This window comes from Schistocerca americana, chromosome 1, assembly GCF_021461395.2.
Source record: "Schistocerca americana isolate TAMUIC-IGC-003095 chromosome 1, iqSchAmer2.1, whole genome shotgun sequence".
NCBI classification, from domain to species: Eukaryota; Metazoa; Arthropoda; class Insecta; order Orthoptera; family Acrididae; genus Schistocerca; species Schistocerca americana.
Genome location: NC_060119.1, coordinates 709,169,149 through 709,185,985, shown reverse-complemented (window position 1 = coordinate 709,185,985; position 16,837 = coordinate 709,169,149). Strand labels below are relative to the sequence as shown.

General features: G+C 36.9%; 1 protein-coding gene and 1 long non-coding RNA gene across 4 annotated transcripts in view; one reads left to right on the top strand and one right to left on the bottom strand.

Annotated features, from left to right (window-relative positions):
* Nucleotides 1–16,837, bottom strand: part of LOC124610014 (ran-binding protein 3) — a 306,655-nt gene that overhangs the window by 289,019 nt on the left and 799 nt on the right. The window contains exon 2 of one of the 3 annotated variants that reach the window (XM_047140123.1): nucleotides 15,008–15,136. The exons of 1 other annotated variant lie outside the window; for it this stretch is intronic. The gene's annotated coding sequence lies outside the window, so the exon portion shown is untranslated. The remainder of the gene's footprint in view (nucleotides 1–15,007; nucleotides 15,137–16,837) is intronic. One more of the 3 variants, XM_047140124.1, reaches the window with a different exon arrangement.
* LOC124610060 lies at nucleotides 2,610–16,388 on the top strand. Its single transcript, XR_006979498.1, has 4 exons — nucleotides 2,610–2,670; nucleotides 10,151–10,230; nucleotides 10,435–10,541; nucleotides 16,251–16,388. It is a non-coding gene; the product is annotated as an uncharacterized LOC124610060 (long non-coding RNA).

The window sequence follows — 16,837 nt, the reverse complement described above, 5'->3', positions numbered from 1 at the left end:
TAGTCCATTACAGGGATGTTATTGTCATGTAACCACTGCACCACAGGCCGTACATTTTGAATAGGTGCTCTATTATGTTGAAAGATGCAATCACCATCCCCGAATCACTCTTCAACAGTGGGAAGCAAGAAGGTGCTTAAAACATCAATGTCTGCCTGTGCTGTGATAGTGCCACACAAAACAACAAGGGGTGCAAGCCCCTCCATGAAAAACACAACCACACCATATCAACATGTCGACAGATGACGTTCACCAGGTATTCGCCTTACCCACACCCTGCCATCGGATCACCACAATGTGTACCGTGATTCGTCACTCCACACAACATTGTTCCACTGTTCAATCATCCAATGTTTATGCTCCTTGCACCAAGCGAGGCTTCATTTGGAATTTACCGGCGTGATGTGTGGCTCATGAGTAGCCACTCAACCATGAAATTCAAGTTTTCTCACCTCCCACCTGTCATAGTGCTTGCAGTGGATCCTGATGCAGTTTAAAATTCCTGTGTGACAGTCTGGGTAGATGTCTGCCTATTACACATTACGACTCTCTTCAAAGGTCGGCCTTTATGCTTTTGTGCTGTATGTGTCCCTTCACGTTTCCACTTCATTATCGCATCAGAAACAGTGGACCTAGTGATGTTTAGTAGTACAGAAATCTTGCCAACAGATGTACGACACGAATGACACCCAATCAGTTGACCATGGTCATAGTCCGTGAGTTCCGCGGAGCACCCCATTCTTCTCTCTCACAATGTCTGATGGCTACAGAGGCCGCTGATATGGAGTACCTAGCAGCAGGTGGCAGCACAATGCACCTAATATAAAAAACTTATGTTTTTAGATGTGGCCAGATACTTTTGATCACACAGTGTAGCAGAGATGCTGCATCACAGATTCACAGATAGGCACAACAAAAGCACTGTTGGAAAGTGAGCTTTCAGCTAACAAACCCTACGTCAGAAACCCTATGTCACACACACACACACACACACACACACACACACACACACACAGAGAGAGAGAGAGAGAGAGAGAGAGAGAGAGAGAGAGAGAGAGAGAGAGAGAGAGAGAGAGACTAGCCCTCAGCAAACTCTGATTGTGGTGTGTGTGTGTGTGTGTGTGTGTGTGTGTGTGTGTGTGTGTGTGTTCAACAAAGGTCTTGTTGGCCTATAGCCCACTTTATGATGGTCTTTTTGTTGTGCTTATCTGCAACTCATCATGTCCGTTGTATAGGGAATAGCAACTAAGCAACTATCCTTTCCATAATATAGATAAATAGCATATTGTGTTATATGTCCACATGCAATTATCTGTTAGGAAAGATCACCTTTACTTAATAGCAGTGGTTGAATCCACCAACTGAATAAACCATGGTAGCAGCTATAATTCAAATCAACTGTTCTTTATATTTATGGAATCTTAAATTGCAGTATATAGTAGTAAGTATGAGGTAACAGAACATGCAACTAATATAACTAATGAAACTTCAGATATTTCGAACACACTTTTAGTATATTCATAAAAAAAAAGAGGAAGTAAGATGGTACAGGTTAGCTGCTCATTTGTTATGCAATTATGGAAAAATACCTTCAGGTTCTTGCTGTTATTAATATAAGAAGTAACTTAATTTACACTTGCTTCTCTACCGGAAAAATTTGGAAATTTAATAAACTTTTATTTAAATAATAATTGTGTGTGAGGTCAAGATGTGCTGCTCACTCCCACATCCACCTGGCCTTATTTTCATGACAATTTTAGGGACATGATAGACTATGGATGGTTGTTCTTCCACAACACAATTCAATTTGCAAATTGTTTGTTTTAAGTAGTTATTTATGTTTAACATAACCCTCACCATTGTCATGAATTTTGGTTTAACTCTCACGCACATACACTGTACATTAAGCGCACGTAATTTAATTACCTTATAAATTGCACAGTTAAATGTATTTTTTAAAAAAAAGCCAGTAGCATTTTAACCACCTCTCTTTTTTTCATGTCTAGCCTTCAGCAATTACAGAGCTCTAAAGCACAATGTTGTCACTGAACACAATTTTTAAAATATTTTTTAATGAATACAACAGTAATAATTTGATGAAGTCATAGAAGTCTTGAATCACAAATAGTATCACATCTTTTATGTATTCATTTTAATAGAGAAAATGATATTAAGAAAATATGAAAGAATGAGGAGAGGAAAATGTTCTCTCCATCCATGAATCTTCTCTATGACATTCTGCACAATTTTCACAGACATGTAAATAAATTGATTAGAATACTTAAATTAAGAATCCCCCCCCCCTCTCTCTCTCTCTCTCTCTCTCTCTCTCTCTCTCTCTCTCTCTCTCTCTCACACACACACACACACACACACACACACACAAACTTGTTTAAGTGAATTTATACATTCAATAATAACTCCTCAAATAGCAAATACTGAGTAATCAAACTGCAAATTATCAAATATAACCTTAGACTATCAAAGAAGTACAACTACTTTGTCTTTTGCTTGCTTACATAATTTCTCTTACACCACATGCAAGCAGACCAGTCTAACAAGATTATTCTACAATCTAATTATGTGCCTAAATCTTATTACAGAAAGGCACTTCCTGCACTGTCATTTGTGCCAGTTCCTCTCAGTAAAGGTAACACAACAGACAATCAGGTATATATGAAAACATTACTAACAAAAACTGTCTTTTATTTTTCCTTTATCATGCACATTCTTGCTTAAAATTTAAAGTTTGCTATGCAATGATACAGACATTTGGGTTGTGCAGGGTTTTTATATTACAAAAGATTCTGTCACTAAACCGTAACTCATAAAAAATTGTGTAGCTATTTTATCAACTGTGTCATTACCCTCACAAACTGCCTACTATTTAATGTCTGTGCAGACTATTAGTTTAGAAAACTACTGATAATGCTTCCACTAAATAACTGTGTAGCTTATTTTATAAACCAAAATGTCCTTGTTGAGGGATGTAAAACAACATGCATCCCTAATCCACAGCATGTAAGTAGTACACTCAGCCTAGACACTTTTGCAGAACAGAAACAATTCTAGTATTCAGAAGGTTGATAGTTTTGATTCGTATGGGAAAACGGTCACAATGATAGCTTTGTTGGTTCCATAGGTGATCTGTAGGGCCCGGATTTTAACTACCTAAAAAACAGTGAAATATGCAAGCATTTATGACCTAAAACTTCCATAAATATGACCTTAAAAAATAAAATATGACTTAATAGAAGTTTATTTAAAGCATTCTTGTTTGTTTATTTAATTTTTTATTCATCATAAAGTAATACAAAATTCACTTCTCACAATATTGGAACTATAGTACTTTCTTTCTGTAGGGTTTGCGGCTAATTTGCACCTATTTTTTGATGTCTGAATGTTTTATTTTCTAAACACAAAGTACAGTGAAAAGATCATCTATCAAAACAGTAAAACAATGTTTTTATTTCTACATAGTATTTAAAGCATTTCACATCATTTAATACCGTATGTCAATCTTCAGTATCTGCAAAGTTGCACTGGATCCAAGGTGCATTTTCAGGTTTTCCATTGTCAAAGATCTACAGTTTTCGCTGAGGATAGTTTTGTGCCTGGAAAAGCTCCTCTCCACTTCACAAGACGTCACTGGAGCGTATTTGAAGGCAGCCAGGTCACTGGAGTTCAGCTTTGTTTCAGTATCTTCAAATGTTGTGGCATTCCCTGAAAGACTGTCACTAATTTTGCACAGTGTAGAATATCCAAGGATTCCGTTGGAGAACATTTTGCAATTTGGTTTTCACTTTGTCAGCCACATGACCATGAGGTCGACACAACTACCTCTGTACATGTTGCACAATACTCAGGGCCTCACATAGCTGAGTGTCAACAGCTTCCAGTCATTTGATGGCTTTTGATATCACTGAAAAATTGGCGTTGATGTATGCCAAGTTTCGAGACAATGTATCTGTATAAACTTCTTTCACAATTTTGATAGCCCTTGATTCATCACTATCAAGCTCACAGAAGACTGCCTTTATTTGGGTGTAGTTGGTGCAGTAATACTCGGCAAGCATTAAGCCAAGAATCCCATCGTGTAAGAACAGGTTTAGGTGGGAGTGGTGTTGAAGGTGCTTGTTCCTTGAATTTCTGCACCCGTAGCAGAGCCTTCACGTAGATTTTCTTTCCACAGGAAATTAATTTGTCCACGTCAGCGTAATTTGATTGCACCTCTTCGGCAACTGTGCAACGCATGTGCAAGACAAGTGGCGTACACCATACTGGGGTAGAGAATCTGAAGTCCTTTGGCTGCTTTAGCCATATATGAAGCACCTTCTGTTACAAGCAGCAAAACTTTGTCTCTATTCACACCATCAGGCCACAGTAGCTTAAGAGTGTTCTCAAACAAAATAGCAATCATCGAATTGTTCACTATCGAGAGCTTCACACATTAATAGGAACATATCTCCAGGGCCATCAACTTTTAGAACACTAACAACAACATTTGCAATGTATCGCCCACTAATATCCATAGTTTCATCTATCGACAGTCAGATCTATTTCTCAGCAATAGTAATTCGTATTTTGTTGAACACATCATTGTAGCATACGGATAAAAAGTTCTTTCTCAGTGTAGATTCATCTGGAACTGGATGTGTTGCGTACTTCTCTAAGAATCGCCTGAAGCGTGGATTCTTCAGCTTTCCCAATGAGATGTTGCAGGACACCATCTCTCACAAATCCTTGCAGAATGATTGCACAGTTGACGACTGACCTGTCTGTTCAAATAACAGTGTTTGCCTGCTGTTATTTTCAGCACTTCGTTTCACACAGCTGCTGTGTTTAGCGGTTGCACATTAAAGTGCTTTTCTGCACCAACATTAACTTCACACAGTTTACAAAATTTTCCCATCAGTACTAAAGAACTTCTCTCCAAATTCTCTAACATATCCTCACAACTTCACACTGTTGGAGCACTTTCCTTTAGGCATGTTGAACAAGGCAAAGGCTGTATTCAAACTGGTCACTGGGAACACCTGTGCGACTGCGATCATTATTACAGCAGAAGCCGCCTCTGTTGGCTCTGAGAGTGTATTGTCGACTGCGCAACAATGTTTTATGTTCGCGAAACGACTGTTGAGGTACACGCTACAGTCCTGAGAAATAAAGCTGTGTACTAATTTATCTGTTTATCTTTCATAATAGCACGTTAAATATTGTCTCATGAGCAACATATTCATTTTCTTATTTGTGTGTCCAGTAAGATAGGAGAAAAACAGTATATGCATTTTCGGCAAAAGTCGACGGAAATATGACCTATTGTATTAAAAGTTCACTAAAATATGACCTATTACTAAAATTTGTTGAAAATTGACTTTATATGCACAATCAAAATAATTTTTTGACACTAAAATGCCTAGATTTGTGTATAAATTAATCTAAAATTCACCCTATAGTTCAGAAAAAAATAGGACTTGTCATTAAAATCCGGGCCCAAGTGATCTGTTAGAAATGTAATAAGCATGGGCTGTAATTGTCGTATGGCAGTGAAATTTTGTTGATATTCTAACGCTTTAATGCGGAAGTGATTTACGCTGGGAAAAAAATTAGTTACCGTTTTGGCCACCAGGTGCAAATCTGGCATTGTGAATGCAAGAAAGTTGTATAGAAATGTTTCCATGAGTCACGGATTAGGAACAGGACATGGGCAAAAAAATCTTAGACAAGTGACAAAGGCATTATGATGATAAAATCAACAACTTCTACTTACATAATTTGTTCAGTGAAAGCACTGGAAACATCAACGAAAAAAAGTGCCAGATTTACACCTGGTGGCCAAAATTGGAACTAATTTGTTTCCCCTTCTAAATACTTTTACTTGGATTAACAAGTTTATTTAAAATTGTTGAAATTCCAAATTTTGCACTCATTTTTGATTTAGTTTAAATCTGATGTGTTAATTAAATTTTTTCTTGCTGACTACTCAGCTTGAAATTCCCTTTATTACTTCATGCATGTGCATCGGGTACATTGTTGTACACTGACAAGTTCTTAAAAAAACACCTACAAAAATTTAGGTAGAACGTTGCATACATAGCAGAAAGAACAAAAAGTGGAAATATCTAAACAGAAAAATGTGGTGCATGAAGAGCCGTGTGTTCTTTCTCATTTATTCTTCTGCATATGTAATCATTATCTTTTTTGTAACTTATGAACCGGACTAGAAAATCGATTTAAGCAATATGCCATAAAGATACATAGCTGACTGCCTCCTGTATACTATCAATTTCCATAAACCTACTTAAATGATGTTACCAACTCACTTCAAAAACTTTGAGACAGGGTGATAATTATTAGTTATTGTCTTTCTATTCTCTGTAATTACATTTAGCAGCTTTTTGTGTGTGCTGGAACGGTAATGGCATGAAGTGAAACATTCATGTAATTATTCCACCCACCATGCGATGTCCACTGGACTTTATACACAGTATTTGGAAACACATGATGAGCATTCTTTATTACATATAAAAGGCCACGAAATTATGATCAGCAACATTAAATAAATGAAATGCAGAACTCACACATTAGCAATGTTGGAATTTCGAAGTATTATATGCCTTTGTTGCTGGATAATCAGTTCCAGTAGAAAATGGTTACTAAAATGTGCACAGCACTAAAGTTGACAGAAAAACCACTGCCTCGTTTTTTATAATAATCTTATCACATACAAAATTAGGGCACTTTCAAACTATACCATTAATGAAGTACACACACACATAGTAAATCTCAGTGTGGAAGACTAATCTGACAGTTCAAAGGATGTATCTAAACACTTTTCTCCAGTTGGTAGTGAGACAAAAATGTTAGTGGTTATCATCTACTTGCAGTCATCCATCTGGCAATAACAAAAAGACGCTGCATTTAAGTGAGCGTAAAACCCCATCATTCGTAGATGTGCTTGGAAAGAACAGCCATCCACAGACACTCACATTATGCAACATGTCTCTAAATTTCCTGCCTTGAAGATGAAGCTGGATGTATGTGGGAGAGAGCAACATGACTTGTCTTACAAAATTCATGCTCAATACAGTATAAAATAAGTCTTACCACAATGCACGGTGCCTTTCTTGTAGTATTTCCAACAGGAGTTAATGGGCTATTTTTTTAAATGATCGTACACAGAAACAGCACAGTTTTTCACAAAATTTTCCCTTTTTCACTAATTCCAATTTATAAGGATTGCTGTCTGACTGGTAATACTTAAGAATGTAGCAAACCAAGGATTTTATGAGTTAATACTTCATACACTACACTGCCAAAAATTTACGGACACCATATGGAAGTCGTTTCTGAAAGTATTTGTATAGAGTGTAGCCATGTATGGAAGTGAAACATGGACAACAAATAGTTTGGACAAGAAGAGAATAGAAGCTTTCGAAATGTGGTGCTACAGAAGAATGCTGAAGATTAGATGGGTAGATCACATAACTAATGAGGAGGTATTGAATAGAATTGGGGAGAACAGGAGTTTGTGGCACAACTTGACTAGAAGAAGGGACCAGTTGGTAGGACATGTTCTGAGGCATCAAGGGATCACAAATTTAGCATTGGAGGGCAGCGTGGAGGGTAAAAATCGTAGAGGGAGACCAAGAGATGAATACACTAAGCAGATTCAGAAGGATGTAGGCTGCAGTAGGTACTGGGAGATGATGAAGCTTGCACAGGATAGAGTAGCATGGAGAGCTGCATCAAACCAGTCTCAGGACTGAAAACAACAACAACAACAATGGAATACATGCCATGTGGTATTAAGAATTGCATTCAAGGATAGGGAAGAGCACATTCAATGAGTTTCCATCACAGATGTATTTTCTTTCAAAATGAGTCTAGAATAACAACTGGGTAATTTAGAAAGAAGCACCAATGTAGTTGAGAATTTGGTACAAGATTTCACTAGAGTCTCTAAACCCAAAATCCAGGGACAGATGAAAAAGCAATTGTCAGAGAACCTTTTCAATTACAGCAAAGGTATTCCATTGAAACTCAAGATGTTAAAGTCAACACAAAGTACTATCCACTCAGAGGAACGCAATTAAGTTTTCCATTTCATACAACTCAGCAGCCACTATTGGGGCAAAAAGTGAAAGCATGATGTCAGTTATAACACTGCTAACAGGGCCATCCTTCGTCTGTGGAACAGTAGAAAAAGTTTTTATGTACTGATTCATTATGTTACATGATAGGGTGCACAGATTCTTTTGTGTGGAATGGCGTTTCTGAAGTATGCTAAACTGAAATTCAATTGGGTTTTATAATGGTATGTGGCTGCTCATTCAAAATTTATGGTCTGAGACCAAACTAAGGAACCGTTTTTTTCTTTTTTTTCCTTTGTCCATTTGATAATGATCTGGGCCACAAGGTGTAGGCATAACAACATAATAGCAAAAAAATAAAAACAAGTGGGTTTTATACACTGGCACACTAAACATCTTTCAAATGTGCATTTGCTCAAGTCAGTTCTAGGTACTTCACACTAAGAGTTGAGGAGAAACAAAAAAAAGCATGCACTCAAGTGCTGTTGACCATAATGAACTGTGCAGGCAGTTTCTCATGGTACAATTTGTAAAGTACAGTATTACCAAATGTTCATATAAAAACACTGATATCATGTTGTTTATTAGAAAAAATTTCAGGTTCTCATCAACATTTTTCTATGGAGTCAAAGAGATTCTTGCCATTATTGTGAAAAGTGGCAGTTTCACACGTATCCACAATATTAATAATAGGTTATCTGATCTTTGAAACAGCATATCTGTCAGAGACGAAGAATTTCAACTTTTTTCTTCATTAAACAGGACCTTTTTTATGGCTATTTCAAAGTTCTGTTGAAGATCCCACATTTTTGAGGATGCGAAGTGGTTAGAGAGACAGTCACCATGTCTAACTCCTATATCTTTCTTCATTACAGTAAACTGGACCCTGAGGAAAAAATTAATTTTCCCAAATGCGTTTTTAATCAATTCCCTCTGACTGTAACAGAAAAAAATCATTTGTGTTTCAGACGCAGCTCCAAAAACAAACTTAGGTTCAGTAAATTTCTCCTTGCACAAAGCCTACAGTTTATGTTGGCAAATATTACTACTGGACATATCAACAAGCAAGCTTATAAGCTTGTTGATATTTGCCCAAGTCTCAAAAATCTAAATATTAGGAACAGATAAACTGTCACACGCTGTTAGTTTATCGAGAAATACAAACCAACTACTTTAAAAGACTTACCAGCAGAGTAAATGAACAGCTTAGTGAAAAAGTTACAAGAGGGCAGGGGGCGGGGAGTTGCAGGTGTCCAAGGTTTCTCTCATTTCTTCAGAAGCAAAATTCGTCAAGTATCAGAATAACGTACTGTATTTCACATCACAAGTTATTTTATTTTAAGAAAAGCAACAGTTTTAAACGCGGACACATTCAGTGAAGATAATCACTCCACACGTTTTAGCAGTTTTTATTATTTCAGGATCTTACTGCAAATATCACTCCCAGTTTTCTTTTATTTTTAGTATAACTGACAGCAAAAATTCAATTGTCATGCAAATGTTCTTAGATATCAGCTCATATCTTTCAAAATGCCGTATTATCAGCCCAACTGGATGTACCTAACATTAAACATTACCTTACAGAAACGAGTACTTTTTGTTTCTTAGCGGTTTTGTGGTGGTTGTGGTGATGCAAGCTTATTTGCTATCGAACAGATAATTATCAGAAAGTGTTAATGAAAGAGCAATGAAACCGGAACATATGTAGCAACCAAACACACACACACACACACACACACACACACACACACACACACACACACACAGACAGACAGACAGACAGAGAGAGAGAGAGAGAGAGAGAGAGAGAGAGAGAGAGAGAGCATGTAGTGAATTACAGCTAATTTTAAATTACAGAGTAGGTACAATAAACACACAAACTTTTTAAAGCTTACTGGTCAACATGTAAGTTACCCAGAAACTAACATGGAACATAATTTCACACTACTGCGTATATTTTACAAAATATTTTTTTCAGTTCGATTCATTTTGTGTTCTGCTTATCTTGCGTCTATCTTGTGTGACACCTTATCACAGTCATATGTCTTTGTTTAAAGGTGTATGCTGCAAATTGCACAGAACATTTCCACGTGCCTTGGACAATTTTGCTTCAGATCTAGGAACAAAACTCTAGAAGGTAAATCACACAGATTACATTCACTGCCATGTTTATGTTGCCGTTTGTTACAATATGTTGCTCTATAAAAATATGGCCATCAAATAAACTAGACATCAATAAGCCTGAGTTGCATTAAGCACAATTTTCTGGCTAAATTTATTTACTTTGTGCCAATTCAATTGCACCTTACTATACTGGATTATTATTCTTTAACTCATGCAGATGAAAACTATTTCTGCATTACTAAGCTGCTGCAAGTGATGCCTGGGAACTAACCACAGATACAGCCTAGATAGGAGTAATGTCAGACAGGGTACATTACCTCTATGGTACGTAAATTTCACATGCATTAGTTTAACGTAGCCAAAAACTTAACACAATCTTGTATGTAATGACAGATGAGAACAGAGGCAATGCATTTTGATTGTCAAAATTGAAATTATTGAAGATTCTTTGCACATTATTCATGTTTTACAGTAGGTTAGAAGAGGTTCCCTTAAACAGTTGTAAACAAATTTGATAAACAACTACAGCCCTTTTTTAGAATGAAGATTGAGGTGATGGTAGACTGATCTGTAGCACAACCTTCAGTTGTAGGTTAGGTTGGAATGAGACAATTTGACAGACTTGGTTATGCCAATAAATGTGGATGTTAGCAGTTCAGCTACTTCTATTGCACAGTTCAAATGTTGACACCACACCTGACATTATACCAGACTCAATCTAACAAAATGACAGTTGAGCATGAAAGGGGGAGGGGGGGGGGCGGATGTTGGATCGCCACTACGCACAAGCTCAATACGACTCGAGTGGCTTCTGCTGTACGGTTCAATGCCGAGTACGTTCATATGTTCCCAATTAACATACAGTATCAAGTTCTCTTTGCAGGAACATGCTAGTCTTATCACTTCAATAATTAATTTCACATGTTCTGTACAAGAAACATACCACACAGAGAAACAAAAAATATAACAAAAAAATAACAACGATAATATTAAGGACCACAACTGTCGTCCACAGCTGAAGCAGCAGAATGATATGACAACTGTGGACAGGAGGGAAGGTGTGACCAAACTCGTGCACTGATTCATTGTTATAGCTGCCCCGTAAACAACTAGCTGTCAGTAACTCCGTTATTCTGATGTTTAATATACTTTACACTGTGATTTCAACTGTAAATCATGTGACACAAACTTATTATTTCTATGGAACAAAAAATATTGTACACTTTAAAGGTTATGACCACCATTTGTCTTTTAGCTAATTCGTTGAATAGTTATGTATCTGATCAGATTTTACGCTAGTACTTATGACACAATTTGTCTCCATGCTTCTTTCATTGGGTACTAACAACCAACAGTTGACACATTTCCTTGTGCTCACATAACACCACATGGCAAACATTCAAACACTGCTGCACAAAACAAATAAGTAATAGCAGTGCAACTATTCTGGACTACCTGCCAGTTGATAAATATTTTTTAATCAGAACAGATAAATGTTGAAATATCATTACTAATGGGAAACAGGTTCAGAAATAATGCTGTGATGACAAATGTGATACCAGACAGAGTGACAGTGTGTTCAATCATGGTTATTATTTCTACTTCTAGTTTCAGGAAACCATTGGGCAAAGCAGATTCTGTAAGAATCAAAAACTAGGATGGGCATGATCACATATGATCACATGAGCGTGCACCTTGATAAATTCTGATTTTGGCAAATACAATAAACATTAATCTTCACAAATAATTTACTTTCATACATTGAAGCAACATTCAACTGAAAGTTGCCAAAGCAATTATACATTTTCAAACTCACAAACTGTCAATCAGCACTAATTTTTTAGCAATTCTGCATCCACCCTGTGGAGATCATACCACTCTCATTGGATAAAAATTGAAAAACAACTTTCCCCACTTGGTATGCTTGTGCCAAAACTGTTCTGGTGATACTTGAAACATTAAATCACACCCTGAATAGCAACATCCATGAGCATTATATACAGTGACAGAACAATTTGTAGACATATCTTATTTGCATGGGGGTGGGAGAGGATGATGGTATGGCACTATTGCCCAAAATGTCCAGCTATAACAGCTAAATATTTTTCAGGCCTTATATAATCTTTGGTATTAACTGTTGATCCAAACTTAAAACATATGCAAACAGTTTTGGTTCAAATGGCTCTGAGCACTATGGGACTTAACATATTTGGTCACCAGTCCCCTAGAACTTAGAACTACTTAAACCTAACTAACCTAAGGACATCACACACATCCATGCCCGAGGCAGGATTCGAACCTGCGACCGTAGCAGTCCCGCGGTTCCAGACTGCAGCGCCTAGAGCCGCACGGCCACCGCAAACAGTTTTAATCATTAACTTTATTTACTAATGCAGACCACTACTTACTGAGTGTTCAGTCTAAGAAGACTCTTGGCACAGTAACTGACAAGAGTAACTATTTCAAAAAAAAGTTAGAAGATGGTGTATGACTTTGAAACATGTTCATGTGTTTCTGATGATTATGAACCTTAGCTTTCAATACTGTGTTGGTACATTAAAGCCACATTGTTTCCATGCAATTTTTTGCTATGGTTACAATTGTGTACAGAGAACATTCATGTTTCAATATTTATAATTAATAATACAGCCTTGTTTACATTTGACAGGGGTCAAATGTTTGATTTCAATTGATAAGCTGCTCCTGCCAGCCACTATTCGAAGAGTCTTCTTAGAGCGAACAATTAATACTCAGCACCCACTGTTGGCATAAGAACACATATTTGTGGCAGAATTACACCTGCAGGGCCACATGTTACTTACCAGCAAGTCATAATCAAAACTGTGCACTTGGATAAAAAGTGTTATGGTTCTATATGATTGTTTCTTTCATTCTCTCTTCATATATTTTTATGGTGTCTAAATATATTTCACCAATACAAATAAATAAATTAATAAATAAATAACTGCAAGATAAACTGACTTAAAAGAGAGAGATGTCCCTATCAAATACAGAAAAAGAGAAACTCTATATTCATAATCAAGCATTTTCAAAATTTTCAAGAAGGGAAAGAAAGACAATGGAAAAAAAGAGAGCAAAACTACTACAAACAATCACTGGTACTGTTCTAACTTTGTCCCCTCTTGGCTCTTTTTTAGGATTAGGAGCTAACAATGTCACATCTACAGACATCAGTTGCACGCAGCCTTGTAACATGTCCAACTGAAAAGGGGAACTCCCCATTGCACCCCCCGCCTCCTCACAGTTAGTGGTAAGTTAGCCCATTGGACAGCCCATCAAAAGCTGAACACAGATAAAGCATGAAAAAAGGAAGAAGGTGTACTGAACTGTAGAAAAAAGAAGAAAAATAGGAACAGTGAACAGTCCAACACAGAGAAACATTGTTATCTACAGTGTCATGGTTGTGTGGTCAGGATGTTAAGACTGAAGCATCATATCTGGGTTCAAATCTCACTCGTACACCATATATGTATATATTTTTTTTTTACACAAAATTACAAACTGTCTGCCCAGTCACTGATGTGTGTGTGTGTGTGTGTGTGTGTGTGTGTGTGTGTGTGTGTGTACGTACGCACGCGTGTGCGCCATGGTGTAATGTCTGCTGCAACATGGGAAGTTGTGACACTTGAATTCCTTTGTTGTCACATAGCTCACACCTATTTATTTGTTGATTTCATTTCTGTGAGAGGCCTATGTGGCATTTCACCTGCTCTCACTATTCATCACATTTGCTTGCAATGACAGTGTATTCTTGCCACATGACATATTCTGTGATGAATAGCGAGAGCAGGCAAGATTACAATTAGATCTGTCACAGAAACGACAAAAACAAATGAACAGGTGTGAACTATGTTACAATAAAGGAATTCAAGAGCCAAAGCTTCCAAAATAGAATGCAAGAAGTATAACATGTAGTACCTGTCTATGTAGAACAAATAGGAGATAAATACGTCTGGAGGTCCCTTTGCTACATGTCACTCTTGCAAATCGATATTATGCCATGGCACAGACGGAGATTTGAAGACAGCGAACAAACACGTCAATGACCAGATGGACAGTTTGTGATTTTGTATATATGGGGTACAAAAGAGATTTGAATCCAGACCTGCTGCTTCACGTTCTGACACCATGATCACACAATCAAGACACTACATATAACAATTGTTGCAGATATTAAATTTGGACCATTCACTGTTTCTATTTTTCTTCTTTTTTTCCACAGTTCAGTACACTTTCTTCCTGTTTTCATGCTTTATCTGTGTTCCGTTTTTGATAGACCGTCCAATGGACCAACTTACCACTAAATTGGAGGGGGTGCAATGGGGAGTTTCCCTTAAGTAACAGAACTGACCAACACGATTGGATCTGAATTTAGAAGCCACTGTTGTATTTGACTGGGACTGCATGTCTTACTATACAAACTCTTCTACAGAAATGTGTGACCTAGAGAATTTCACAACATTGATTTACAGTGATCAGCCATCTCCCCCATAACAACACAAGATTATTTTAACTGTTTCATTACCATTCAAGCTGAAGGATCTAGGTCAATGCTATATGTTCCTTTACTATCGCTCAGAGCAAGTTATTGCAAGGCTGCCTTTGAAATGTCTTGATTTTTTTTTTTTTTTTTTTTGTTTCAACAATGACTGGGATACTACCAGTATAAAAGTAAAATATGCTGCTACTGTCTAACCTGCAACCATCAAAACAATGAAGGCAGCAAAACTTTACATTATTAAGTTACTCTGATACAACATAGCGCATACCCACACTCTGAGGCTTCATAGCATCTTCTGTTGTTCTTTGATTGGAAACTCTACAGTCCTAACAATGCACGTCTCATCCTCACAGCTGATCGTCAGTGCTGTGAAGTTATGCACATGAGGTCTCGTAAACTGCAAACATTCAATTGTGCAAGTATGAAATCAGCTCCTGCCTATTATGGACTAATGCTACAGTAACTTCATTCTAGGAAAGTCCTCTCCCACAGCGTGACACACCTTTTTCAACTTGATTCTAGCAGTCTTTATCTAGCAATATTACTTCCTTAATTTTCATTCTAGGAAAAACAGAAGAATTAACCTGGTTAATCATATTGAGGTTATTTGTAAAAGCATTATTTTGCCCAAACTTGCTTAAACAGTAAATAAATGTGAGAGTCCCACCTCAAATGGCTCTGAGCACTATGGGACTTAACATCTGAGATCATCAGTCCCACAGAACTTAGAACTACTTAAACCTAACTAACTTAAGGACATCACACACATCCATGCCCGAGGCAGGATTCAAACCTGCAACCATAGCAGTCGCGCAGTTCCGGACTGAAGCGCCTAGAAACGCTCGGCCACCACAGCCGGCAGTCCCACCTCAAGTACAGCAAGACTGCTTCTATTATGTTTCAGTGCTATTACACTATCAATAGTTGTTTTGTTTAGGAGTTCATTTGGCCACTCACATTCCTGCCTGCTTTGTGTTTCAGAAATGATAATTAAAAATTTTGTCTGCAATACTCCTGCCAAACTGCTTATATAATTACACAGACCTTTTAAACAGGCTTTTCAATCATTTTAAATCATCTTTGAAGATTAATACAATTATATAACCATATATAAAAAATACACTGCACAACATTAACAGTAATGTACCTGTGTTTTCCCTAAGAACAGATTTCAGACTTACTTCTTTGGATATAATATTTTAATTTCTAATGAGAATATATACAAAACCTGAAACACAAATCAGCTGTAAATTATTTTCTGTGAAAACAAAGACACCTTATATGCAAAGATATGACTACATTATATAAATTAAATGTGCAGTTTAGCAATTAATAAAGGTATTAAGTAACAAAGACATCAAGTTATAGTATTATGGTTTGCTGTAAAACTTAAGTGTATACCATAAAACACTATGCAGAAGAAATATTTCACCTGTAACATTTCACTCAACAACCACATTCTTTATCAGAATTGTTTTTATTTATTTATTTATTTATTTATTTTTTTACAGTTAATAATGAAGAAACGTAAACAGGCAAACAATACAACAGAAGCAGTTACAGAAGAAAAAGTTCAGCCTATTGACACAGGTGACCTTTCTGATAGTGATGAAAATCAAGGATTTGGAAGTTGGCTGCGTTCTTCGGAAGGCGTGGAATACATGAGACTCTTTGTTATAGCAAATTCTTTTGTGGTCTTTTTAACAATGGCGTGGCCACACATGTCTCAGTTTTTGGATATCATTAGGTCATTTTTCTGAGGACTGAACTAAATGATACTACACAAAAACTAAAAGAAAATTTCAAATTCTGTAAAATTAAAACACTGGTCACATATCAGACAAACAATCACAGGGATTGCAAAGTTTTGCAAACTGGTAATCGTTATGCTTCCTCTCGCAGGTATGTTTCGAGGAGTGTTCCTCATAGGAATTTTATTATGGTATAGCACAAGTGTGTTTAAGACAATGGACAGTTACTTTCGAGATGAATTCAAGAAGTACCTCATGAAGCAGCAAGAAGAACATAAACACATGGAAGCAGGTATGAAACTTCAGCGTCAATGTGACACTACAGCACAACTATCATATAACGAAAA